We start from the raw sequence: 27,976 nt of genomic DNA on the forward strand, positions 1-27,976 counted from the left end.
GCTTAAAAATGATATGAATGTGTAAGTATTTGGTTACTACAGTAATGATTGGATGTAGAGGATTATTCATTAGTATTGTTCATTAAAAAATCTGTCAATAGGAAAATTCAGATATCTTTGAAACTGTAAACTTAATACAGTACCAATGAATATGTAACATTCCTTTTTGAAAGGTCCTTTTAGAGGAATCATATAGAAAGAACACGCTCAATTTTGTTATATGATTATACAAAATGGGAGAATTTTTGAAATATTTTCACGTTTTTTTTTTATCACAGGTGCATCATGAGCTATGAGCTATGGGAGACTGAAACTTGAAGGTTTATGATTTTGCTGGTCTTTTATGAAAGCATAGAATATAGCTATGAAAACCAGCTATCTGCATTAGATGGAATTTTAAATGTAAGTGTAAAAAAGAACATTATTTGTTGGATTTGAATGGTGGTATAAAAAATGTGTCATCTTGTTAGTAGATTGAGGTCAATTTGACCTCTTTAAGTAAATTAAAACTGGAATTAGATTATGATGATTATAGATTGACAATGGATTGCATTAGGATCGTTAAGTTTATGGATTGATATTTAGATTTAATTGTTCTTAAACAAAATACAAACCACCATCTTTTACATAGGGGAATGATACCATTGAAGCTATGAATATGGCAATAAAAAATTATAACGTGTCAACAACTGGCAGGTTGGACTCGTGTATAATTTAGAAATATACAAATTACTTGAAAAATGTTTTGTTCCGTAACTGAAATACAAACCACGCTATTTACATGGGGTGATTACTTCGGCGCAGCCGATGACGAGGCATAAAGTTTTAACGAGGGTTTCCTACCCCACCGCTAGTTAGCGGGGGGGGGGGGTAGGGAGTGGTAGCTAGCTACCCCTCCCCCTCACACACTCCGGAGAATACTCCACTTTACTTTTGGCTCGGATAGTGATCGGAGGTCTCCGCTCCTATCCTCACTTGACGGCCATTATTGTTTTGTCTTTTAACTTACCTTTTCTTATACTTAATATATTTAAACATTACTGATGTTTATATATATTTTTGTGTATAGAAAATAGTAAGTTTCATTTGCTTTCGGTGTTGTGCGGTGTGTGTTGTGTACGTCTACTAGAGTTTCGCCGGCTTAGGCCACCACAATCTTTTCGTGATCACGGCCTTTCACTTCTAGGCCACCATGGTTGCCTTTCGTGGAAACCGGCCCTTCTCTTGAGGTCGTTCACCTCTTACTCCGTACTACGCCTACGATAGCTTCTCAGAACCGAGTCGCTATTTAGTCTTTTTGTCTCAATTATTTTTACGAATATAATTGTGTTTTAACTTTTCAGCTCAGGGCTCACGTCCATTCGAGGGTCGGTGATCCTTGAAACATTCAAAGTCAGTTGCATAATTATCATGTTATAATTCTGTTTTGTTAACTTTCATCCCCCCCCCTCACCTGGGCATGCCGGGTGGGGGAGGGGGGCCGCATACCTTCTTTCGTTCTTATGTTCTCTCCCTCGGGGTTTCTCCGGAGTTTCACCCGGGGGAATTTCTGTTAAATAATTATTCTGTTTTATTTTCCAGTTTACGATGCTGTTTCTTCGTGCCTGTTGTGTGTGCCTTCGAAGCAGAGCTGTCCTGTTTATCCTGGGGAGTCTGCTTCGCCGCCGTCTCTCAAGGCATTCATCAGGGGCGTTTCCTTCTCTTAGAAGTTCCCCCGTGATTGCTGCCAGCTCTTCATTGCATCCTAGAACGATTAGGAGGTTCGCCTCCAGGGTAGTTAGTTAACTTCACTTTTACTTTTTCCTGGTCCTTGGTGGTTATGCTCTTGGGACTGAGCGACCGCCTTTGTGACTTGCTCAAGGGGCTGAGTGGTTGCAAGGCTAGACCTTGGTACTAGGGACTATGCTCTCGGGGCTGAGCGGTCGCTTCTGTAGCTACGCTCAAGGGGCTGAGCAGCTGCAGGATCAGTCCGGCCCTCACTCATTCGCGAGGGAGGCCGCACTAAGGGCTCCTCCTCGGAGGATCGCTCCTTTTGTCTCTTCTATGAAGTGTCCCCTCCCGTTCGCGTAAGAGGACACTCACAGAGACTCCTCTTCAGAGGATGGTTCCTGTTTACGTCTCCTGATCTCACGGCCTTTCGCGGCTCCTTCACCAGTCTCTTCTACGAAGTGCTCACCTCTCTCGTTCGCGAGAGACCTCTCATAGAGACTCCTCTTCGGAGGATTGTTCTTGTCGTCAACAGCTTGCTGTTCAGTCACTAGCACTTCGGTGTTAGTGTCAGGGAAACTTTGGTTTCTCTTTTTCCCTGACCCTTCGGGGTCTCGGATCTTAGTTACGCAGTTCCCTCGGGCTCTCGTAACTTTAGTCACTTCTACACTGCGGTGTTTAGTGACAGAGAAACTTCGGTTTCTCGTTGCAATGACCCTTCGGGGTCTTGCAACTATCCCCTCGGGGCCTCGCTACTCAGGCTACGTTAGACCCTTGGTCTCTCGTCCCTCAGTGTTCCTGTTGCCTGCTGTATCCGTTCCTGCCTGCAGACGCGCCTTGAGCGCCCACACCCCCGTTATCTAACGGGCTCCTCCCTTCGGGGCAGGAGAGACTTTCTCACGCCCTGAGTAAGTCCCTTAAGTGCTAGGTATCCCCTGCGCGCCAACGTTCCCTTACGAGCTAGCGCTCGACTGCTGTTCCTGAGACTGCCTTAGAGACACCCTGTTCCAGTATTCAGTTAGGCTGCTACCAACGTTCCCTGCGCATTTGCGCACATCGTTGAGGTTCCTGAGATAGCGCACTGGCGCTCACAGCAGTTCAGCCTTCGGCGTCTCCAAATCTCTTCTACGAAGGCCACCTCTCCCGTTCGCGGGAAAGGTACCTCACAGAGACCAGTTCTCGGAGTATTTAGTAGTCCCTCAGTTGATCGTCGGCACTGAAGTAGACCTGGTCCTCTTCAGGGGGTGCTCTCCCTTTCAGGAACACGTTCCAGTTCCTGATCTACGAGTTAGCGATCCTTCAACCTTTCCCGACGATCTTCTGTTGTGCAGGAGCCTACGATCTTCATTCACGCATAAGCGCTGAAGACCGCCCGCGTGCGGGATTATTTCCCGCCCGCGATCTCGCGATCGTCGACGATTTAGCCGACGATCTTCTGTTAGCGCTAATGCGTAAGCATTGATGATCGCCCGCGCGTGGGATGGTTTCCCGCGTGCGATCTCGCGATCGTCGACGATCGTTAGCCGACGATCTTCTGTTCGCGCTAACGCGTAAGCGATGATGATCGCCCGCGTGCGGGATGGTTTCCCGCGTGCGACCTTCAAGGCCCTCCGCTCGCGATCGTCAACCCGGCAACGGTCGTTAGCCGGCGATCTTCGGATCCAGCGCTAGGCGCGCAAGCGCTGACGATCTTCTTGGTGTGCATAAGCGCCAATGACCGGTCTGTGCGCGGGATGGTTTCCCGCGCGACAACGAGGCTGTCCGCGCGCGATCATCGACGGCCATTAGCCGGCGATCTTCGGATCCGGCGCTAAGCGGAAGCGCTGACGATCTTCTTAGTACGCTTAAGCTACGATGCTCGTTCTGTGCGTGGGATGGTTTCCCGCGCACGGCAACGAGGCTATCCGCGCGCGGTTCTCCGCACGGGATCGTCGACGGCCGTTCGCCGCCGATATTCGGATTCGGCGCTAGGCGCGCGAGCGCCGACGATCTTCACAGTACGCGTGAGCGCCGAAGATCGTTCCGTTTGCGGGATGGTTTCCCGCGCGCGACCATTGAGGCTCACGCAATCATCGCACGGATCGTCCGCGCGCGGTTTCCCGCTCGCGGGCACCGAGGTTCCCGCTCGTGATCGCCGACTATCTTCTTTCGCGCGCGAGCTCCGACAATCTTCGCTTACGCGTGAGCGTCGAAGATCGTCTGGGCTCGTGTGAATCGCCGACGATCGTCTTACATAGTTGGAGATCCTTCGCACGCGGACACTATGGGTCCCTGCTCACTGTCTCCTACGGTTTTTCTCGCGCTAGCGCCGACGATCTTCGTACTCGCGTAAGCACGAAAGATCGCCAGCGTTTCTTCAGCGTTATTCTTCCGCACGTGGGATGGTTCCCCATATGCAATCGCCGACGGCGCTAGAACCGGCGATCTTTTTTCGCCGAGATCGTTCGCGTGTGGGATGGTTTCCCTCGCCCACGATCTTTCACCAGCAATCTTCATACACGCGGAGACGCAGGGATCGTTCACGCGGTCGCCGATACGCCCATGCTCACGCGGGCATGCGGGCGCGGTTATTCTGCTACGCATGCTTTATTCACTCGCTACCCAGATCTGTGCTTTTCGCGCGATCGTCGGCGTGATCGGCGCACCGTTCTCCGACACGTCCGCGCCCTGTTTACATCAGGGCTTATGGCGGTCAGGCCACCTCCGCGTTTCCCTCCCCCGCAGCGCCCTCTCCGGAGTTGGGAGAGGTTTCCGGACAGGTCAAAGGTCTCTTCTCCCTTCACTGCAGATTCTCTACGGGTGAACCCTCATGTGTCACCTCCCCCAGAGGATCAAACGATCCTCTTCCCTCCAGAGGGACTCCCTGTCAGCGCGAGGATTAGTCGGCATCCCTGGTGGGATGCCGTCGTCAGAGCGCTCAAGCAGGCGATGAGCCTGTGCCTTCTGACTGGGGTCACTAATCTCCTTCTGAAGGGGGTGAGAGGAATCCCTGGCATGGTATCTTCCCCAAGGACTATCCTGTCCCTTCGCGAGTCCTTACGCAGGGGATGAGCCCCCCTCAGACTCCATCTCCCCTCCCCTGCGGATGAGCTTTGCCCATCCCCAGGAGGGTCGGAAGACCCGGTCCTCTCCCCCTTCACTCCATAGGGAGAATCCCCGCCTCTTCCTGAGGGTTCTATTGTGCGGAGGGGGCGAAGCCTTACATCCTTCATCGCTGGGGTCCTGTTTCCCTCCTAGGAGGGATCCTAAGGCCCTGTCTTCCGCAAGGATCCGACGGGATCCAGTTGGACCCTTGGGGCATGTCTAAGAGTCTCCCCTGGAAGAGCCTCCGGGGATGGAAGACCTTGCTGCCAGTCCATCGGGAGGAGGAGCTCCAGGGGTCAGAACTTGCGTTCTGGCAGGTTCTGGCCCTCAGGAGAAACCTCAAGGGGATCCCAGATTCAGAGATTCCTCTTCGGTAAGGGAAGGATTCGGTCCTGGACCGAGTTCTACTCACCCAAGGACTCCCTTACGCTAGTGCAGCTTGCCCTGGTCTCAGGGAATGGAGAGCGCCAGAGACTAGGCCAAGGGCCAGCTCTCCGAGTTTGTCTCCTTCAACAGTCCCGGTTGGTTTCGAGCCCCTCCCTCCTCCCTGGGTAGGGATCGGTGAGGGGACGGGCCCTCCGGGCGGAAGTCCAGTCCATGTCGAAGAGGCACCCCCTCCGAGAGGTGGCCAACGGGTTTCGAGGCCTCCGTAGTAGTCTCCTTCCCTTCTCGACTATGTACAGGGTTGTCAAACAGTGTCCGTTCAGCATAGCGACAGCAGACGCGGTCAGCTTTGCGGTGAGACCACAAGTCTTCATGAGTACACTGGTCCGGTAGGACTCGTACTTCCGGTCCTGGTTCACCCATCTAAAAGGAAGTACTTTGGAGTCCGCCTGGAAGGCGGGTATACCAATTCAAGGGCTGTGCTTCGGCCTCTCCACGGCACCTCAACAGTTCTCCGATACTTCCTCTCGGATCTCTTCATGGGCGCTCAGCATCGGCATCCGGCCACCCCGTTTCCTGGGTGGCTGGTCGATCCTGGCAGACTCGAAGGCTTCCCTTCTTCATCATCGGGACTAGCTCCTCGGACTTTACCAAGTTCTAAAGATCATGGTGGTCCTCGAGGAGTCCTCCCCGCAGCCCTCTCAGAGTCTGGTATACCGAGCTTGGTTTTAGGCTCCTATCTCCCGTAGCCTTCCTTCAGACGTCAGGGTACCAGGGCAGAGGAAGATCGCGAGACCTTTCTTCACACGAAAAGACCCTCCAACCCAAGGTTGTTACGTCTCTCCTCCCTGGCCCGTCTGGTTTCCACAGTCGCCCCAGATTAAGTTCTCTCCAGTGGCGACTCGGGGCGCGGGGAAGTCGGGGGCACGTCTCCCCAGACGCCGAGACCCCTAGGGGACAACCGGTACAGACGAACCCATAGGGGTGGGAAGCTGACGAGGGCCTACAAGAGGGAGTGGTCCTTCTCGTCCTTCCCCCTAACTTGATGCTGTTTTCGGACGTGTCAAAAAAAAAAAAAAGGGGGGGGGCCCACGTTCTGAATCCACGGGTCCTCAGGCTGGGGGTCAGAACCAGGAAGAACCTTCTCTAGTCCTACTAGAGACGGAAACAGTGTTTCTGGCTCTTCAGTAGCTCCACCTAGCCCGGCGGACTACTCTGTGGTTATGACAATCAACAACACCACAGTGATAGTTTTCTGGCCCAGACAAGGAGGCACTTTTCAGTACAACCATCCCATCCTGCGGTAGAGATACCGGGATGGTCCGAGTCCCCCTCGGTCTCCTTGGCAGCTCGCTTGATTCCAGGCAAAGGAATGGGCTCCCCGACAGTCTGAGCAGTGTCGCGGACACCACATTCCGAGTGGTTTTTGGGTCCTCAAGTAGCTTTCAAGTCCTGCCTCGGTGGGGCTCCCTTGGTGGACCGGTTCGCTACAGCACTGAGCTGCAAGCTCCCGCTGTACTGCTCCCGGTCACGGATCCCAAGGCCCTCTGGTAGGAGGCCTTCCAGCAACGGTGGGACACCATCGATGTGTTGCCTCCGTAGCTTGCTCCTCTTCCCGCCGGGAGTCTATCCAGCATCTCCTCAAAGAGAGAGGATTTTCGCAACAAGTGGCGAAAAGGAGGCCTGGACACCTGCGCAAGTCTTCCGCAGTAGTCTCCCAGGGGATAGGGCGAGTTTCTGTAACCGGTGTCGGGGAGAGGGCATCCCTCCACACGTTGCCGCTTCCAGCAATAGCGGAGCCCCTAGTGGGATTGCGGGATAAGTGTGCCTTTTCAGTTTCGACTGTGAAAGGCTATCCCTCAGCCTTAAGTCTTGCCTCCTGGCTCTAGGGACAAACATTTCTCCCCCCGCTGGAACTCTTCCTTCGCATGCGAAGCCTTGTCCTCTCCTGCCCTCAGTCGAAGGTGAGACCACCTCCTTGGGACGTGGTTCGAGTCCTCGAGTCTCTAAAGAGACCCCCTGACGAACCACTACGTAAGTCCCCAGCCCACCACCTTCTGGGTAGACAGTGTTCCTGCTAGCCTATCTTCAGCCAAGCGAGTCACATGGTCTCTCTTACGACTTCGCCCATTCAGGGGGTTAGGGGGAGGCAACATTCAGGTTCGTCCCTGAGGTTTGTTGCCGAGACTCAGAATCCGGGAGTGCCGGACCCGCTTCGACTCCTTCCAGGGTGCGAGTCTCCGTCCTGTTGCAGATGACTCAGTCCATCTCTTACCTTGCCGGTAGGGGGTCCGAGTTGGTGTCTTTAGAGAACAGCTGCAGTTTGTCTCCAGGTCCAAGTCTCGTTCGTGGATCCTGGGTAACGAGGAGAAGGTCTCCAGGAGTACCTTCTCGGCCTGGATTCGCAGGGTGCTACACCCTGCCTTGAATCCTGACTCTTCTCCGTCGCACCGCCATAGAGCTCATGATGTCGGGCTTAGATACGTCCCTGCCCTTCATGGAGCATCTTTCAGTGACGCAGGTCCTACAAGCGGGGATGTGGAAGCATCAGACCTCCTTCTCAGCCCCTTACCTGCAAGACATGAACCACAGGAGGCTCGATACGTTTCTATCGGCCCTGTAGTGGCTTCACAACAGCTGGTCTAAACCTCAGACTCCTTGATGGACAAGTAGCAGAAGGTTGAGGGCATTGTTACCTGGTGTTAGTGTGCATGAATGAAAAGATCTGTCTGGCCCTTATCCTTTTCTTCATCCTCTCCTCCCACAGAGAAAGCAGCATCCTGGGTTCTCTGCACAGCTGAAATCAAACCACTGCAGGTAGACCATGCTTCCTTGTGTTCCTAGTATTAGGTGTAACACTGTCATGTCCCCATACCCTACGAGGTGGTATTTGGAGAGTCCTAGCCTGGATTCCCTCCTGAGGGACTCCAGGGCAACTGCCCGAGACAAGTCACTTTTCACCTTCGCACACACCTTACGTAGGCCGCGGCAGTTTCACAAACAGCCAGCGAGGAGCAGGGATTCCCTATTGTCCGAGTACTTGATCGCTCGAATATGGAATCCCCGGGCAAGCCAAAGCCAGTATGGCCAGGACTTACCACCCTTCCTAAGGGTTAAGTCACCCCATGTAAATAGCGTGGTTTGTATTTCAGTTACGGAACAAATGACAAATTCGTAGATAATTTGTATTTTTCCTAACTATACAAACCTTAGCTATTTACAGTTATTTGCCCGCCAGCCGTGTCCCCCAAGATAAGTCCTACCTCTAAGTAAAGTGGAGTATTCTCCGGTGTGTGTGAGGGGGAGGGGTAGCTAGCTACCCCTCCCTACCTCCCCACTAACTAGCGGTGGGGTAGGAAACCCTCGTTAAAACTTTATGGCTCGTCATCGGCTGCGCCGAAGTAATCACCCCATGTAAATAGCTAAGGTTTGTATAGTTAGGAAAAATACAAATTATCTACGAATGTCATGTTTTAAATATTTTGATTCATAACTAGTTATTCAAGGCAGAAGTTTCTTAGTAAATTACAGTAGAGTTGTCTTCATTGTGTACGACATTGACAATTGTTAGTTAGACTAATTCAAGATTTTACTCATTAACCCTGGATAGGTACGGTGGGTCGTTTGCGACCCCGAGCGTCAAAAAAAAACAGGTTTATCTCACGTGACTCACCCCTGTGACTGAATTTGTGGGTGATCGACCTGCAGGAGGTGTCTCCCCTACACGCTCTAATAGTGTCCAGATGTGCATTGCTGTAGCTGTACTCCTTCCCCGATTTCTGAGACGCGTCGGGGTCGTTCGCGTCCGAGTTTACCCTTCTGAGGTAGTTTGCATAATTATCAAAGTTATTACGTATTATGAAATTGTCGTAGAATGGTGCAACTTGTATAGGTTATCAGTTGTGGAAAGTCTTGGTGGATTGTTTGGCTACCATGTGCATGTTTTTTTTTTTAGTTAAAATGTCGTTCATCACCACGAGGACCATTTTACCGCGAGTGCCCCTTTTTCATTTTTTTTCATTTTTTTGCCAAGTCATTTTTCCGTAAGATATTGCCAAATAGTGTCGTAAAACTTTTGCTTGTTTAGTGTTGGAAAGTGTGTCTAGATGATCTGGCTACCCATGCATGACTTTGTTTTTGTCAGATACGACGTAGTTATTGGTATATTGGGTATTTAACTGCGGTTACCAATTTCTGTTTTTTTTCAATATTTGTAAAAATTACTACGTAGTAAGGAATTGCCGTATATTATTCATTTTTTTTTCATGTTTATGTGTTAGAAAGTGTGCCTTGATGGTTGGGCTAACACGTGCATGTCTTTTTTTTTATCTGAGATGTCGTATATTAGAATGTCGGGCATTTTACCGCGAGTGTCCCTTTTTAATTTTTTTTAATTTTTTTGCCAAGTCATTTTTCCGTAAGATATTGCGAAATAGTGTCGTAAAACTTTTGCTTTTTTAATGTTGGAAAGTGTGTCTAGATGATCTGGCTACCCATGCGTGATTTTGTTTTTGTCAGATACGACGTAGTTATTGGTATATTGGGTATTTAACTGCGGTTGCCAATTTCTGTTTTTTTTCAATATTTGTAAAAATTTACTACGTAGTAAGGAATTGCCGTATATTATTGATTTTTTTTTCATGTTTATGTGTTAGAAAGTGTGCCTTGATGGTTGGGCTAACACGTGCATGTCTTTTTTTTTATCTGAGATGCCGTATATTAGAATGTTGGGCATTTTTCCGCGAGTCCCCCTTTTTATTTGTTTTGCATTTTTTTGCTTAGTCATGTTACCGTAAGGAATTGGCAAGTAGTGTCGCAAAACTTATATTTTTATAGTGTTGGAAAGTGTTTCTAGATGATCTGGCTACCCATGCCTATTTTTTTTTTAGCCAGATATGGCGTATATATAAGTATGTGTTCGATTTTCCTGTGATTGCCATTTTTTCGTTTTTTCCCATTTCTTTCAAAATTACTACGTACTAAGGAACTATCACAGAGTAATATTTCATTTATATGTTTATTTGTCGGAAAATATGCCTTGATGGTTTGCCTAGCACGTGGCTGAAATTTTTTTTTTCTGAAATGCCGTATATTAGAATGGCCATTTTTCCACGATTGCCCCTTTTTATTTGTTTTGCATTTTTTTTGCTTAGTCATGTTACCGTAAGGAATTGGCAAGTAGTGTCGCAAAACTTATATTTTTATAGTGTTGGAAAGTGTTTCTAGATGATCTGGCTACCCATGCCTATCTTTTTTTTAGCCAGATATGGCGTATATATAGGTATGTGTTCGATTTTCCGGTGATTGCCATTTTTTCGTTTTTTCCCAATTCTTTCAAAATTACTACGTACTAAGAAACTATCACAGAGTAATGATTCCTCTAGATGTTTATTTGTCGGAAAATTTTGTTTACTTTTTTTTTGATTGAATATCATCAAATTTTTTTAGCTAAAATATTGTTTTACATTTTTTTTTTCGATTTTATTTCCCTTCAAAAAAAATTTTTTGGGTCAGAATTTTAATTTTATAGTCGTAAAATAATCGACAATTATCCAGCAACCCGCCATACAATTTTTATGCATATCCAATAATAATTAGATTAGTAAATAACACCTTGAAATTGACATACCCTTCCTACATTTCAAGTGGCAGATTAGGGAGTCTGAGTCAGTGTGGTTGGCGGCCATTTTGTGGACATATCCGAAGCGTAAGCTGCCCTATCTATATATATTCTTGTTCCCTATAGAATTTGTGATATTTTGGTGTATTTTTACCTGCATAAATATCATATTATATATTAAATATATGTATTTTTTTACAAAATTTTCAAGTACTCAAAAAATTACCTTTAGATATGGCCCCTGATATAAATGTAATTTACAAAATAATGAAGATTTTTTTACATATTTCTATTTTAGGATAACATATGTTTATTCCCTAAAAAAATTAGCCACTTCCTATTTCATTTGGGTACCCAAAAAAATTCATGAAATTTGGACAATTTTTTTTGGCCAAAAAAAGTTACCCTTTTTTTCTCATTTCAGATCTTCACCTCCATGGGTCTGACTTCATCCAAAATACATCAAGATGTGTCCTAAACATTCAAGAATCAATTCCTAAAAGGATTTGTGTATATATGTATAAACTTTTTTTTTATGAATTTTTATGTCAGGTCTTTTTTTTTTTCTACTTAATTTTTTAAAATATTTATAATAAATAGTTTTTCTGCAGATGAGTAATATTTATCTTTACAGTTGTTTTAAGCATTCATTGAAGTTTTTTTTGGCAAAAGAAAAAAGGAGGTTACTGCAAAAACTGATTTTTCAAGAATTTTTTTTGGCGTCGGGGTCGTTCGCGTCCGAGTATACCCTTAAAGGGGTGTCCGAGGACCGTACCTATCCAGGGTTAAAGGAGCTGAAGGTTTTAATTGTTCTTGTAAGAAGACTAAAGTAGTATTGGGTTACTAATGATTTAAGGTGTGATTTGATTGCTAATAGATTAGTGTTGTGTTGGACTTCAAATGTATGTTCCTACACAAATACAAAACTTCATCCTTTAAGAGGAGTGTTATTTCAGTTTTGTTGGAACTCTGCTGTTAGGATGTGTAATTAGGTGCGAGTAGTTACTGGTTTGTGGTGGGGAGGCCCTGTCCCCTCGACAGTACACCAAGAAGCTACTTTTGACTAAAGTGGTCGGGTAGTACACAATTATCTTGAATATTTAACCGTTTTTCTTTTTCTTTACAAAGTGGAAGTGTATGTTTGTGATGGTGGGCATACAATCCTTCTCTGGGGTTTCTGGACTTAAGTATGGAACTTGTCAGAAAGGATAAGTACTTATAAATATGCCTAAAGTTTAAAATTTTCCCAGAAAATATACAGTCAAGAATGTGATGAGCATGAACACTTTAGATGTCGACAGTTCAGGGCTTCGTGATTGAGGTATTGTCTATTGCCTTGAGGACAGGGATGGTACTTTCTGTAGAACCAAAGGATTGTTATCCAGAAATAAGTACTCTTCAGGTCCACTGAGGGAACCATAGAGATCCCCATTCTTTGTGTGCCTCTGGCATAGGGCATGAATGTTCAAAGTATTCCCCCTGCAATGAGTGTAAGGATAGGCTGTCAGCACATTGGTTGATGTACAGCAAGAACAAGAAAAAGAAGCCTAAACAAAACTTCACCTTTGGGGTCATCCTCAAAATTGGGGAAGTCCATGGGCATTCTTCAATATTCTGGTACCTGAACTTTTGATCCTTCTAAGTCACCCTCTGTTGGAATGGTGACAAAGAAGGATAGCAATTCTGATCTCTATCATGAGTAAGCTATGGGAGACAATGGTAGTTGGTTACCCAGAAGAGGCGGCTATTCCCCGCTCATTGCCTGATAATGACCCTTAAACCTAAGTTGACAGCAATGCTAAGGAAATGGCCATAAGGACACTCTTGCTCTCAAAGCATAAATTGCTGCAAGTCTTGGGTATTGACACCCTTTGTGTCAATACCCAAGACTTGCAGCCCTTTGCATCAATAGGCGTAGGTGGAGATGATGATGATGATGATTTTCTTCACATGTCACATGGGTTGAGAAAATTCCTAATTTGGATTCCTCCTCCTCGTCTGTATCCCCAGTGGCTCAAACCATGGAAATGCTGAACACAACTTCAAGGAAGGACAAGAAGTGACCCTGAACTACTCCCACTAGTCTAATTTAATCAACTTTATTTCCACTTACTTTGGATTTGTTGATCCCTGCACACCTTGCAGGCACTATGAAGAGGCACCTTTGATGGTAAGTAAAACGAGGGCCATCACATCACCAGATTCTTTGGAGCACTATGCGAGACCTCGCACACTCATTCATCTCTTTGTGTGCCCTTCTGTTAGCCTGCATTCACATGTTAGCCCGCACACCTTGAACAGAGAGCACCCACCTATATGCGCGCGCACATCACACTCACCTATATGCACTTGCCCATTGTGTTTACCCAATGTATGTGCGCTCACTCATCGCATTCACACATTCCTGCACTCATCGCACTCACTTTTTCTGAAGCACCAAACACCAGCGTGCTCCTAATCCTACTCGCCCATTGGCCAAACACACACTCACTCATTCCTTGCTATTGCGTGATCTATTTTAGATAAGCCTGTTTGCTTGCACTCTGAGGCACCCTCTCCAAAGCATGCACACCATTTTGTCAAAGTATTTTCTCTTGTGCCAGGTCCTCATCTGTTATAATGCGCTGTAAGGAGTCTGGAAACTTGGTGCACTCTCCAGTTTAGACACTCATAACTCCCCATGCTCACTCACATGTGGAAGTGCATTCACCATTACAGACCGGCTCTTTTGGTTTCATTTATCTACAGTATCTCCCCATCCTCCTCACAACGGGCAGGATGGTTTGTGTGCAGAACCCATTATTTTTTATAGGCCTTACATTGACAGCATATCCTTACAAAGGTATAGGTTCTTACATAACCATCTGTCCATAGACAGTAACCTAGTTTGGCCTTTCAGAATCTATTTCTCAGAAGTTAAAAGGTAGAAGTAGTCAACTTCCATACTTTTATAAGGTCCAAGTGTCTTGACATCTCATGATTTTAAACCTGCCAGTAGAGTTATAAGGGCTTCCACCATCCTAATGGTGTCTACTATTAAAGGAAAAGGGTTTGTATTCGTGTAGGAACAAATCACAGATTTGAATAGCATTTTGTATTTGTTTCGGCGTAAATACAAACCCTCCGCTATTTATAGGGGTATACTTTCGGCGTAGCTGAAAGACGAGCCATGATAATTTTAGTGAGGGATAACTACCCCATCCGCTAGTGGGGAGGGGGGGGGTTAGACTGGCTACCCCGCTCTCTCACACCTCTCGGCTGAATAACCACTTTACTTTTTGGCTCGGTAGAGAACGGACATGCTGCCTTTCTCTCTCTCAAAGACTTGCCTTGATTGTTTTTCTGTTTCATTTTTTTTCTTTGTGTGTGTTTTCATTTATCTTATACATATACAGTATATGTGTGTATATATGTATAAATGGAAATATGCTTTTATGTTGTTAAATACTTGTTACAGTACTTTAATTACTGTTGACAATGTATCCGGCGGTCTCCACCGTAAAGGAGTTATCATAGTTTTGATACTACTCCCATACCTTGCCGCCCTCCCCTGCTTGGGTGGTCGGCAGGTCCTCAACACTCCTGTGTGTTTGTTTCATTACTTGAGTTAGTTTATAATAGTTCAGCTCCCTTTCGAGGAATTCTCTTACAAGGAAGGTGACTTATTCCCCTAATAGTTCATGTTATGCAGCGGAGTTATGAATTGTAATTCATCGCAACTTTTATTTTCTTTTCTACAGATAGCAGCAACGTAGAAAGAAGACCGATGGCTTCGGCCACTCCGGTCAATGTCCTGCGCTACCTGTGGTGGCTCGTGAGCTGCCCACCTTACGAGGCAGCTCTCATTGCCGACCTTCAACTTGAACAAGGCTTGTTGATGGGAAGCATAGAGTGCTGCCAGGAGGTTCGCTTCCAAGGATTGGAGAACCTTCTCTTTGGAGGAAGTTTTAACCTTCCCCGGAGTTGGGATGCTCCCCCTTCAAAGGGAGAGCTTCCCTACTTCAGCTGTTCAGCATTCTTTCCTCTTTCGTTAAGAATTGCTGACAGCTCGACGAGATCTGCTTCTGCTATGTCGTCGCCGAAGACTGTGCTTCTTCCCCTTGAGCTGGGGAAAAGCAAGTCAAAGACTTTTTTCTCCTTTAGGGGAAACTTCTCCCTCGTTCGCGAGAGAGATTGTTACGCCTATGGTTTTTCCCGCAGAGATGGGAGAAAGCTTGTCTTAAGGTATGTCCTCCTTCGGGAGGACATCTCTCGTTCGCGAGTGAGATTATTACGCCTACGCTTTTTTCCCATGGACCTGGGAGAAAGCTTGTCTTAGGCGATGTCCTCCTTTGGGACGACTTCTGTATCGTTTGCGAGAGAGATTATTACGCCTACGCTTTTTTCCCATGGAGCTGGGAGAAAGCTTGTCTTAGGCGCTGTCTTTGGCGATGTCTTCCTTCGGGAGGACTTCTCTCTCGTTCGTAAGAGATTATTATGCTTACGCTTTTTTCCATAGAGCTGGGAGAAAGCTCGTCTTAGGCGATGTCCTCCTTTGGGACGACTTCTGTATCGTTCGCGAGAGAGATTATTACACCTACGCTTTTTTTTCATAGAGCTGGGATAAAGATTGTCTTTTGTCGATGTCTGCTTTGGGAGAACTTTCCTCTCGTTCGTGAGAGGAAACTTATGCTCAGCTTTTGTGTTAGAGCTGGGGATCGTCGGTCAGGCCTTGAGTCTGTTTCCAACGCCGAGGAGTTTGCTGATCCACCAGGGGCGGTGGCAGAGTTTTCTCTGAAGCAGGTTTCCTCTTCGGGGGAACGAGTCTCTCGTTCTCGAGAGAAGACCGCCTTTGGGCATCAGTGGTCCCCCTTACGCTTATGGTTCTCCTCCAGGGGCGGAGCGAGAGTATTGTCTTAAGCAACGTTCACCTGCGGGAGAACAAACCTCCCCAGCGGAGGAGGTATATTTAGAGCGGTGTTAGTCTCCCCTTCGGGCGGAGTCTGCTCAGCATTCCTCTTCGGAGGATCGTAGGGTGGAAGGGATGGTGACCCCTCTCCATCCTGGACGTTCTCCTCGTGCTGTGAGGAGACGTCTTTTTGAATCAGCTGGTTTTCCTCGCGGTGATCGTGAGCCTTTGGGCATGTTGATGTTGATCCTGCGGGGGTCTCATGACCGTATGAGTCTTTAGGGCCTCCGTCGCGCTGGACTTTAGAGTTCACACGACTTGGAACCTTTGAGTTTGTTACGCCAAGCCTTCGGGCTCTCGTAACGATGGTTATGCTGATCCATTACAAGGAAACTTCGGTTTCCTATTGCGCTATCCCTTCGGGGTCTTGCAACACAGGTTGCTGAACCCTCAGGCTCTCGTGCTTTTAGTCAGACTGACACTTCGGTGTCTCGTGACAGGGAAACATTGGTTTCCCGTTGCTCTGACCCTTTGGGTTCTCGCAACACAACCTTTTGGGGTTCACGCGATCACGCTGAACCTTCTGGTTCTCGTGAAACAAGTCACGAAGAGTTTCACTCTTATAACAGAGAGTCTTCGGACTCTTGTGGTGCGGAGTGTTCACGCGCGCGCATCCAATACTGCGCGCGTGACCATCGTCATCGAGAGTTTTACTTTAATGACAGAGAGTCTTCTGACTTGTTGCGCGAAGTGTTCGGGTGCTCGCTCTACCGGCGCTATGCGCGCGACCATCGCAGTATGCGCAACCAGAACTACGCACATGACAATCGTCATCAAGAGTTTCTCTTATGACAGAGAGTTTTTGGACTCGTCGTGCGAAGTGTTTGCGCGCGTAGTCAACTTTGTGCGTGACCATCGTCATCAAGAGTTTTACTCTTATGACAGAGTTTTTGAACTCTCATCGCCCGAAGTGTTCGCGCTACGCATGCGACCAAAACTACGCACGTGACAATCGTCATCAAGAGTTTTACTCCTATGACAGAGAGTTTTTTAACACTCTTCACGCACGTGTGACCATCTTGGTGCGCGCGGACAACTTTACGCGCGTGACCATCGTCATCAAGATTTTACTCTTATGACAGAGTGTCTTCCGACTCTCGTTGCGCAAAGTGTTTGCATGCGTGCGCGGCCATCGGCATCAAGAGTTTCACTCTTATGACAGTCTTCAGACTCTTGTTGCGCGTGCAACCAACGCTACATGCGTGACCTTCGTCATCAAGAGATTTACTATTATGTCAGAGTGTTCGGACTCGTCACGCGAAGTGTTCGCTCGCGCGCGCGATCATCGCTACGCGGGCGACCATCGCTACGCGGGCGACCATCGCTACGAGCGTGATTATCGTCATCAAGAGTTTTACTCATGACTGAGTCGGAAGACTTTCGTCAACCTAGTGTTCGCGCGTGACCAACTCTACGCATGCGACCATCATCATCAAGAGTTTTACTCTTATGACAGAGTCTTACAACTCTCGTCACCCAAGTGTTCGCGCGTGCTATTAGCACTACACGCATGACCAACTCTACGCACGCGACCATCGTCATCAAGAGTTTCCCTCTTATGACAGAGAGTACTCGAACTCTCGTTGCGCGGAGTGTTCACGCGCACGCGACCATCTCGGTGCACGACACCAACTCTGCGCGCGCGATTAGCGCTATGTTGAACTCTCAGGCTCGCGCAGCCCACTTGATGTTTTCAATCGCCTTAAAGACAGCAGTCACCCACGCGACAACGCCCAGGCCCTATCCCTAATGGTAGGCCTGTGCCGCAATTTCCTGCCGGGAAGCCTCCCACAGGTAAGAAGTTTCAGAAACCTGTCGAGGTTCTAAAACCCTGAAGGATGCCTGCTGCCTAGGGGTTTCCATCTCCCTACAGATAACTATGACATAGTTCCTTTGGCTTCTGGTTCTGTGAACCCCGGTAGATTCACGCAACACGATTCCTGAAGATTCCATCAGGAATCAGCGACAGAGTTCCTGCAGGTTCTCGTCACAACATCCCTTAGGGTCGTGAGAAAGGAATTTATGAAATAGATTCTGAACACTTAGGTCCTTGTCGAGCCAAATCTCTCGGTTCCCGCAATCCAGAGTGTTTTTTTCCTGAAAACTCTATGGTCGACCTCCCCCCCTCTCTACGGGATTTGTCTTCCAAAAGCGCGACTTAATATGTCGCTCTACACTGCCAGTTGATTACTATGTCAGCTAGGCTGGTTTCGCCAGCACCGATCCTTTCGTTTTCAAACGAACCACCGTCATCTTCCCTCCACCCTCCCACTTCAAATGGTCGGCTTAACAGACAGAAATTAGCGGGAAATGAAAAATTCTTTACATTCCAGTTCATTTCCCCTGGCAGGCCTTGCCTGAAATAAACGTTAGTTTTTTCGCTAGCGTGAAAGCGTTCGATGGCAACTCCTTCGAGTAAGCGGTCAATGGCAATTATGTCTGGTCTTCTTGAAGCAAACCTCCGCATACAAGACTTCACCCTTTTTGAGAGACACTCGTTCCTGAGAAGTTCTACAGAACTTCAACGAGTGTTGTTAAAACTTCACGAAGGCCGTAAGCCTTCCCAAAGCATGCCTTCTATTCAAGACTCGGGTTCTACCATTTGATTGAGTCAGCAGCTCCCGTCATTGTACCTCGGGTGTTTTACACGATAGACCTCTGATACTTTCTATTCTATCCTTACAGGATTATTGTCTCCAACAATTAGTCCTGAAGGAGCAGTGTTAGCTAATGTTTTAGAACGAGAGCAACATCGTGGGCAGCTTTTCATTACGTTTACGAACGTTTCAAACCCCGCCCACGGGGAACCATACATCCTTGTCTTTGTATGAACGCTGGCTAGCTCCTCCCATAAAGAGAGGGGCAAACCAAAGGAGAAATGATTGCTTTTATAACTGTATATTTTGTTTGAGAACATTACAGCTAGTCAACGATAAAAAATTCCTTGGGCTATAATGTTGCGATTCATCGCACATACATTATTCCCGCAACCAGATTCGTAGCAAACGTTTCCTGAAGGCAGAGATTATGCAGGTGCTAGCGCAGACGGACAAGTACATATGCGTGCAAGCGATCTTTCTCCCAATAAGGGCTATATACATCTTGCAATTAGAACTCCATCCTATTAAGTTGTATAGCTATATCCCTTACTGAAACCAAGTTATTCAGTACATTACTTGGCTACTTTCCTGTAACTAGACATACGGCATTTACGTTCTGCCTCCTTATAAACATTTTTTCCTTTCTCCCAATCGGAAGTCTTAGTCTCCTACAATGACTTTGTCCGGAACTTCTCATAAGCATATCTGTTCCCTAGTAGGGAACATTCAATATATATGCTAGTTTACCGATCGGAGACGGAGAAGTATTAACGTTTTCATCCTAAGGAGAAATCTCCGTTACGAACGTTAACTGAGCTCTGGACACGACTTTACGTCAAGCTACGCATGTATGCTTGTCATGCTCACAGTTCGGAGTTACTACGTAGTAGACTTATGCTTATTACCCATCCAACAATAGATTGAAGATACGTCTCAATCTCTTCTTGGGTTTGGTTGGATGCGTTCGGTAATTACTGTACAGTCTCCTCTCCAGAAGGCGATCTCCATGGAGATTCGCCCTTATAACATAAGCTGTAATGATTAACTGGTTTACTGTCTGGTATTGGTCTTATTCAGCCAACCACTATCTTCTCGTCTCCCCTCTGGATCTGATGCTCTGTAATGCATCAAAAGAGGGGGCCCGGCATGTGCAGCACCATTCCATCCTCGTCCGTTGGCCCGATTCAGAAAGGTACCACCATTCACATCTCTTACAGAACCATCTAGCAGTACGAAGCCTCGGATAGACAGAGGACAACTAGTTGCCCCATCCGCTCGCATCATTCCGGGTACAGGAATGTGCTTGCATATAATCAGAGCTGGACCACTCAGATAGTGGGCTCCTAGTGTCTTTGAATCATCTTGTATCCAACAAAGTCTTAAGTTTGTGAGGTCCCCAATTGTGATCATGCTCGCAAAGGGCCTGAACTTCAGGCTCCCTCTCAACCGTTCCCCAGTCCCGGGACACCAGGCCCTCGAACAAGATTTATTTCAAGATCGGTGGGGCAGCCCAGAGGTGTGCTTTTTTCTCCCATATGGTCTGGTGAGAAAGTCCTCAACCAAGTCAGGATAAGCAAGATCTTATCAATTACTCCAATAGCTTCGCTATGGCATCTCGCAGAATGGTTCCCGTCCCTTCTGCAGCTCCCGACGGAGTTCCGAGGGATCTTCCTCCACGACACGATCTTCCAAGCAGCCACATGCTAACACTTTCCTAAGCCGTAGCTTTGCTTCGACTTCACGCCTAGGATGGTCCTACAACCTCTCTCAGAGAGACCTTTCGCACGAGTTGCAGAAAAGATGTCTAGGCACCTCAGACACTTTTCAGCGTCGGTCTTCCAGGCGAAGTGTTCGGTCCTTTATGACTGATGTCGTGGAAGGGGATTCTCTCCCATCGATGCCTTCACTTATACAAAGTTTGAGATAATTTGTCCCCCGTCAGTTCTCAACCTCCTCCTGGGAACGCGGTTCGGGCCCTTCAGTCCCTTAAGGCCCCTCTCTATGAACCTATATGTCAGGCAGCAGATCGCTTCTTTACATGGAAGACGGCCCTTTTACTTACCTGGCCTTTGACCAAGATAGTTAGTGTGTTGTATGATCCATCTTCTGGTGTCTCCTACTCTAGATGAAGAGAGTAATCCTCAGCGGTGTTCCTGAGTTGATTGCCAAGACTCAAAATCCAAGTGTGCTGTACCCTAGGTGCAGCCCATTTTGGATAGTGTCTTTGTTCAGTAACCGAAGACCCATCAACTGCGGTTTTACTCAGTGAGGAGTCTGTGGTGCTACCTTGAAAGAACATCAGTTCGCCCCCGTGTATCAGCACTGTTGACTAGCACGGGGAAGGTCTAGAGGAGGATCAAAAGGATTTCCTTCCCCTCTGGGATCATAAGGTTATTGAGGTTGCTCTCAATCTAGACCCTCCTCCATCCTAAGACCCAGAGCTTGTAACGTCGGTAGCGAAGCTACGTCCCTGTCGTTCAAGAAACTACTCTGTGGCACAGGTACTGTTAGTGGGCATGTGGAAGTGTCAATTGACCTACACGGCCCACTACCTGCAAAGACGTAACCCACAGGAACATGGAGACCTTTTCCATCGGTCTTGTGGTGGTCGCACAACAAATGGTCTAAACACCTCAGGCTCCTTGATGGAAAAGTAGCAGAGGGTTGAGGGCTGAGGTTACCCGGATTAGTCTGGGGTGATTGAGTAAGAATGACTGTCTCCTTTCTTCTTTTCACCCTCTCCCCTCTGGGGAAAACAGCTCCGCAAGCCTCAGCATAGCTAACCTCATCTCGCTCAGGTAAGACTAATTTCCCTTGTGCCTCCTAAGTATAGAATAATAATTTGTTACGTCCCCAAAACCTTTTTGTGGGAGGGTATTGGGTAAGTCTTATGAACAATAGTTTTTGTACTCGAGTTCCTATGTTAAAGACAAGCCACACTGTTAGTTCCACTCACACACAAGCTTCTACAGGCCGCTATCAGTGCATTACTTCATATCGGCACTTGATTTTAGTGAGGGTAGGGTCCCTTCTACTATCGATCACAGATCGAAATAGAGAGGACCCCAGTTCATGACCAAGGCCAGTTGGTGAGGACTTCCTCTCTCCTAAGAGCAAGTCACCCCTATAAATAGCGGAGGGTTTGTATTTACGATGGAACAAATAGCAAATTTGTAAGTAATTTGTATTTTTCGTAGTATACAAACCTGGAGCTATTTATACAAATTGGCCCGCCACCCTTTCCCCCGAGAAGTCCTGCCATAAAGCAAAGTGGTTACTCGGCCGAGAGGTGTGAGCGAGCGGGGTAGCCAGTCTACCCCAACCCCCACCCGCTAACTAGTGGATAGGGTAGTTATCCCTCACTAAAATTATCATGGCTGGTCTTTCAGCTACGCCGAAAGTATACCCCTATAAATAGCTTCAGGTTTGTATATTAAGAAAAATACAAATTACTTACAAATCTGTTATTTTTATTTTTACTAACTACAAACCTGAGTCCTTTAAGTTTCATTCAAGCCCCAACCACTCCACATGCCCTAGGTGAAGGCCAAAATAGCTTCTCGGTGTGCTGGCGATGGAGCCAATTTCAAGCCAAGCTGAAATCAAAGTCCTATTGAAGGACTGGTTTGTATAGTTAAGATGAATACAAATTACTTTTAAAACTTGTAATAATTTTGGGAAGATTGGATTCCTTGTCAACAGATTAAAATAGAACTGGCTTGCTCCTGTATGCTTTAGGATTTTTAGTTATTATAATAAAATCATATTCCAGGTATAAGATCTAGATGGGCTTTCATGTAATGAATGAAATTGGAATGTGCATGTTTTCAAATTACAAGACTGCTTATCAAAGGATTCTTGCAAGTCAAGATATTTATTACAATGAAGTAGGACTGGCTACAAAATTAATTGTATTGGAACTGGTTACGAATCTGATTGAAACAAAGTTTTAGTTAGGGTGTGTCCTCTTGACAGGGAGTGTCTAACATGCAAGCTTAGTTACCAGTCAGTGAGTGGCGATGATGTTAGAAACACAAAACCTAAAACCAGTGGAATTGATCTAGAACCAAACAAATGCTACAAAGTATAGCTCCATCCCATGGTCTCCCCACATCAACAAGACAAACTTGAAAACCAATGTCTCCGCATTAGTACTAACTTCGGTTGTATTTTGCGCATAGGAGTTACTTGATAGTTTCCAGGATAGATGGCTTAACTTAAGCCATTGTTTGTTATTAGATTATTAGATACAGTATATAACCTGAAACTTAGATTCATACAAAGCAGCACTAAAATCTAGGAGCTTGCAATTGTAACAAACTATAATAATCAAAATAATACTGTAATTTGTCAGTTGATGTTAAATAAGATTAATTAGATTAGACAATGATAGGTTAGTCAAGGGATAAAGGTAGGATATGGCAGCCAATGGTAGATAAAGGCCGGATTTACAATTAATGGATAAGGTTGGATAGATTTTTCGTTGATTTAAGGTAACACTGGTTAATCATTGGTAAAAGAGACACATTGTTGTTCTGTGTTTATGAACGTTAAAGACTTGACTCTGGTAAGACCAGGTTGTCAGTTTAATAGTGTTGGTTAGGTAGTACATTGCTGAAGTATACTCAGTAAGTCAAAAACAATGATGTTGAATAAGCTTGTAAATGAACTATCAAGACTAGGTTAACGAGTCAGTGAGTGTGATGAGTTTCTCCATATTTTAAGGCAAGATAAGTAAGATAGTGAAGAAGGGTAGAATTAGCTCGTTCATTTAGTGAAGGTTAACCAGAAAATGCACTTAATTAAATTGTTTACGACGGGGTAGCCGAGTTTGGTTTATGGAGAATTCATGCAATATATGAAGAAAATATGGTATGCCATTTCAATTATTAGAATAATACATTTGCTTGATAAATTTAGGAAATTGCTGGTGTTTTTCTTTTTTCGGGGGAGTGAAAATAACGCTATAATTATTAATTTCCACAAGACTATTCCCTTGTATGCTAAGTAATATTCTTCTCCTGAAATTGTTACTCTGTCAGTGAATCCTAACTTTGCTCAGAATTCATTCATACCTTTTTTTTTTATAAATATTTTATAAGTATAGTGTGTTTTTTACCATGTATCCTGTACAATGAAAGGTAGAATGTTTTATTCAGGGAATTATGGTTTTTTTAGTATCTCTTAAAGAAAATTGAAGGATTAGGGGAGCTCCTGTTAGTTGGATTACCAGAGGCCAGTCATTCAATTAATGTAATGAAGTACAGTATTTCCTTGTTAGCAGTTAGGAAGCCACGGGGCATAGCAACAATTAGAATAGCGCCAATGTAGCCCTGCGTGTTGTAAGAGGCAACTAAAAGAGACTGGATGGGAGGACTGGGACTGCCCTCTCCTGTATTTTTATTAACTGACAGATATCAAGAGGAGGAGCGTCTAGTTGTAGGGTTTCTGAATGTGGGTGGATGTACTACGATAGAGAGTAAAAGATGTGAAATTGAAAGTATGTTTTGGGATAGAAGGATGTATGTATTGGCCTTGTGTTAGACAAAGAAAGGGAAGGGTGAAGTGATGTTTGAAGGCACTGGTAGTGTGTGTGTGATTGAAAGGGGAAGAGAAAGAGTTTGTGTGGCTTTAACATCTATGTTATTGTGGGTAAGGGTTAGGTTTGGGTAGGGAATGTTAGGCTTTTGTTAGTGCATATGGGCTAGGTTGAGAAAAGTGAAGAAGAGAATAAATTCTGGAATGAATTAACTAGATGTGTAGAAGGACTGGGTACAGGGAATGGTAGGTGTGTGTGTTGAACAAGAGCTGGTGCTAAGTTGTAGTTATTTCAGAGAGAAAGTTAATAAGTATACATGGGTAAGAGTGGCAAATGGAAGAGTGGATAAAAAAGGCATTAATGGATCATGTGTTGATAACAAGAAGGCTATTTGAAAGATTGAAAGATGCGCTTCTGGCATCTGTTTAGGGGTATTGCCAGCGGTATATTTGATAATTTTTGGTTGAAGGAAAATTGGTTGTAGCAAGAGAGTGGGGAAATAGTGGTGGGATGTGAAAGGGAGGTAGTGAAGGTTAAGGAGTTGAAAAAACCAGAGGTAGAAAGTGAATATCAAGAAAAGTTGGAAGTGGCATACGATGGTGAAAGAAACTGTTGATCTAGAGTAGGAGTGAAAGTTAGGTAAAGAAAATTTTTGGGGGTATTGCAAGTGATGTGTGTAGCAAGAGGACTGATTGTAGGAGGCAGCATGAGGAAGGGCAGTGAAGGGTGGAATGAAGTAGTGAAGATGAAAATGGAAGAGAAAAAAGGGCATTTGAAGAATGGCTGCTGAGTAAGTGTAGAGAAGTATGAAAGATAGAGAAAAATGTGTAAGTAAAACATGAGGTAGCTGAGGCAAAGAAAACGGCTGACTGGAGGTGGGGTCAGGGATTGGGTCGTTCGTATGAAGAGAATAAGTACTAGTTTTATAAAGAAGTGAAGAGAGTAAGGAAAGGTGGATCGAGAGCTGAAGAGAATGAAAGAAAGAAATGGAAGATTGTTGAAAGGAGAGGAGGCAAAGAAAAGGTGGGGTGAATAATTTGGAAGGTTGCTGAACATTGAGTATGCAATTGCTGTTGCAGGTGTTGGTGCCAATGATGGAGATGAAACGAGAGCAGGAAAAGCACCTGTCATGGATGGTGTGAGGGCTGAGATGTTAAAGGAGGGGGTGTGACTGTATTTGAATCATTGGTGAGATTGTTTAATATTTTCAATGTTGTCAATGGGACCAGTGGACTTGGTGTGTGTGTGTATTGCTGCGCTATACAAAGGTGCACGAGTGTTGTAATTCAAGGGGTATTAATTTGTTGAGAGTGGATAGAGAAGTGTATGGTAAAGTGCTAATAAAGGGATTTTGACGAAGGAAAAATCTATTTCTGGGGAGAGACCTGTGACGGCCGGTGAAAGGGGTCCTTCTTTACACTTTTCTAATATAAATCTTCCAAATATACTAGAGAAAGATAAAAGCATGGAATGCAGAGGTTACAACCCTCGCGCGAACACCTTGTTGGTGTCGTGTATTTAACAAGGGCGTGTGTAAACCACTATTCACAGGCTGTCTTCCATTTAGATAATCCCTTCATGAAAGGGGAGGGCCGTGACAGGCCCTAGAGAATACAGTTGGACTACTCCACCGACACCTACTACTCGCGCTCTCCAGGTCATCCTTCTGTCCTTCTGTTTTGGACTTGCAAGCTAAGTCGTTTTTTATTTTGTTAGGTGTGTTTCGCAAGTGATTGTCGTTAATTCAACATGACTGACGTTGCTATTTAGGATAAAACAGAGGATGCAATCTTAGAAGTACAGGGTGGTTTTAGAAGAGGTAGGGGTTGTATGAATCAGATTTTTACAGTTAGGCAGATATGTGAGAAATATTTAACAAAAGGCAAGGTGGTGTATGTTGCATTTATGGATCTGGATAAAGCTTATGATAGTGGATAGGGAGGTGATGTGGAATGTGATGTTATATGGAATTGGTGGAAGGTTGTTGGAAGCAGTGAAGAGTTTCTACTTAAGCAGTAAAGCATTTGTTATGATAGGAAAGGGAATGAATGAGTGGTTTCCAGTGAGAGTGGGACTTAGGCAAGGATATGTGATATCGTCATGGTGGTTCAATGAGTTTGTTGATGGAGTTGAGAGAGGTGAATGCTCAAGTGCTTGGTCGAGGATTGAAGCTGATAGACAAGAGTGATCATGAGTGGAAGGTGAATCAGTTGTTGTTTGCACATGATACTCTATTAGTTGTAGACTTGGAGGAGAAGCTGAGTCAATTAGTGACAGAATTTGGAAGGGTGTGTGAGAAAAGGAAGTTGAGTGTTGATGTGGGTAAGAGTAAGATTATGAGATGCACCAGAAGGGAGGTTAGTGCTAGGTTGAATGTCATGTTGAGTGGAGAGTTAACTTGAGGAAATAGATTAGTTTAAGTGCTTAGTTTGTTATTGCTGCAATTGGTGGAGTGGAAGCAGATGTGTGTCAAAGTGAATGAAGGATGTAAAGTGTTTGGGGGAAGTGAAGGAAGTAGTCAAGAATAGAGGGTTAGGAATGAATGTAGAGTTCTGTATGAGAGAGTGATTGTACCAACTGTGATGTATGGATCAGAGTTGGGAATGAAAGTGATGGAGACAGAAATTGAATGTGTTAGAGATGAAGTGTCTGAGGAGTGTGGCTGGTGTATCGCAATTAGGATGTAAAGAGTTTGGGGGCAGTGGAGGGAGTAGTCAAGAATAGAGGTTAGGAATGAATGTAGAGTTCTGTATGAGAGAGTGATTGTACCAACTGTTATGTATGGATCAGAGTTGTGGGGAATGAAAGTGACGGAGACAGAAATTGAATGTGTTAGAGATGAAGTGTCTGAGGAGTGTGGCTGGTGTATCTCGATTAGATAGTATTAGGAACAAAGTAGTGAGGGTAAGAATGGGTGTAAGAAATGATATAGAAGCTAGAGTGGATATGAATGTGTTGAGGTATTTTTGCCTTGATGAGAGAATGGAAAATGGCTGTCTGAAGATGATGCTGAATGCAAGAGTTGGTGGGAGAAGTATAAGAGAAAGGCCAAGGTTTGGTTGGATGGATGAAGAGAAGAAAGCTCTAGGTGATAGGAGGATAAATGTGAGAAAAGCAAAAGTGTGCTAGAAATAGGAGTGAATGGCGAGCGATTGTGACAGTTCTGGTAGGCCCTGTTGCTTCCTCTGGGTGCTTTGGTGAAAACTTAAGGAGCAGCAGTAGGGGATTCAGCATATGAAGCTTCATTGTGGTGGATAACGGGGGAGTGTGGGCTGTGGCAACCGAGGAGTACCATCCAAACTTGGCTGAATCCCTAGTCAGGCTGGGAGGAGCAAAGAGAAGAAGTCCCCTTTTGTTATTTTTTTTTTTTTTTTTTTTTGCATGTTGGCTACCCCCTAAAATTGGGGAAAGTGCCTTGGTAAATAGATAGATAGATTTTTTCCATTTTACAAGATATAGTTTTGACTAAAATTTGCTATTATAAATGTCCTTCACAGGTCTAGTTTGTCATTATTTTCACTTATATTTATTAATTAGAATATTTTATATTCTTAATAACTTATCAAGCAGAATATTTTACGAAAAGTATGTCTTGATATTGAAGTGCACAGTAAAATATTGGAATAAGATTGATATATCTGTGTATTTAACATCTTTCATTTATTTTTCAGACTAGAATCATCAAAATAAAAGGAAATGATCCGTAGCCTCCTGCTCAAAACAGGAAAATAAACTCAGACCTAATGACATCATGTTGAAGATCAGTAGCTAATAATCTGGGAATTACTATAGAAGAAAATACAGAAGGTTTCCAAGAAAGGAAATATAATTTCAAAAGGAGTACCGAATCATCTCAACTGAAGCTCCCACTCTATCATCAAACTTTTCTGGAGCATTGATATACTCTGAGAAATATTATAGTACTACAAGTATCTTGAAATGCTCAATTGACTAATTATTGAGGTTTTAGGGAGTTGTGTGGTACAATGGTCATTCAAAAGCAATCAAACTGGAGATAAATTGAAAATTAGTTAAGTTACAGTAAATAAGTAATATAAATTTTTACAACAATATTACCAGATTATTTCAAGTTT

At 45.2% G+C, this 27,976-nt stretch overlaps 1 long non-coding RNA gene across 1 annotated transcript; it reads left to right on the forward strand.

Moving 5' to 3' along the window:
* The first annotated feature begins 276 nt into the window (after positions 1 to 276).
* LOC137654251 (uncharacterized) lies at positions 277 to 27,732 on the forward strand. Its single transcript, XR_011046573.1, has 2 exons — positions 277 to 402; positions 27,554 to 27,732. It is a non-coding gene; the product is annotated as an uncharacterized lncRNA (long non-coding RNA).
* Positions 27,733 to 27,976: the final 244 nt, after the last annotated feature.

The sequence above is a fragment of the Palaemon carinicauda genome, chromosome 15, assembly GCF_036898095.1.
Source record: "Palaemon carinicauda isolate YSFRI2023 chromosome 15, ASM3689809v2, whole genome shotgun sequence".
In the NCBI taxonomy this organism is placed as follows: Eukaryota; Metazoa; Arthropoda; class Malacostraca; order Decapoda; family Palaemonidae; genus Palaemon; species Palaemon carinicauda.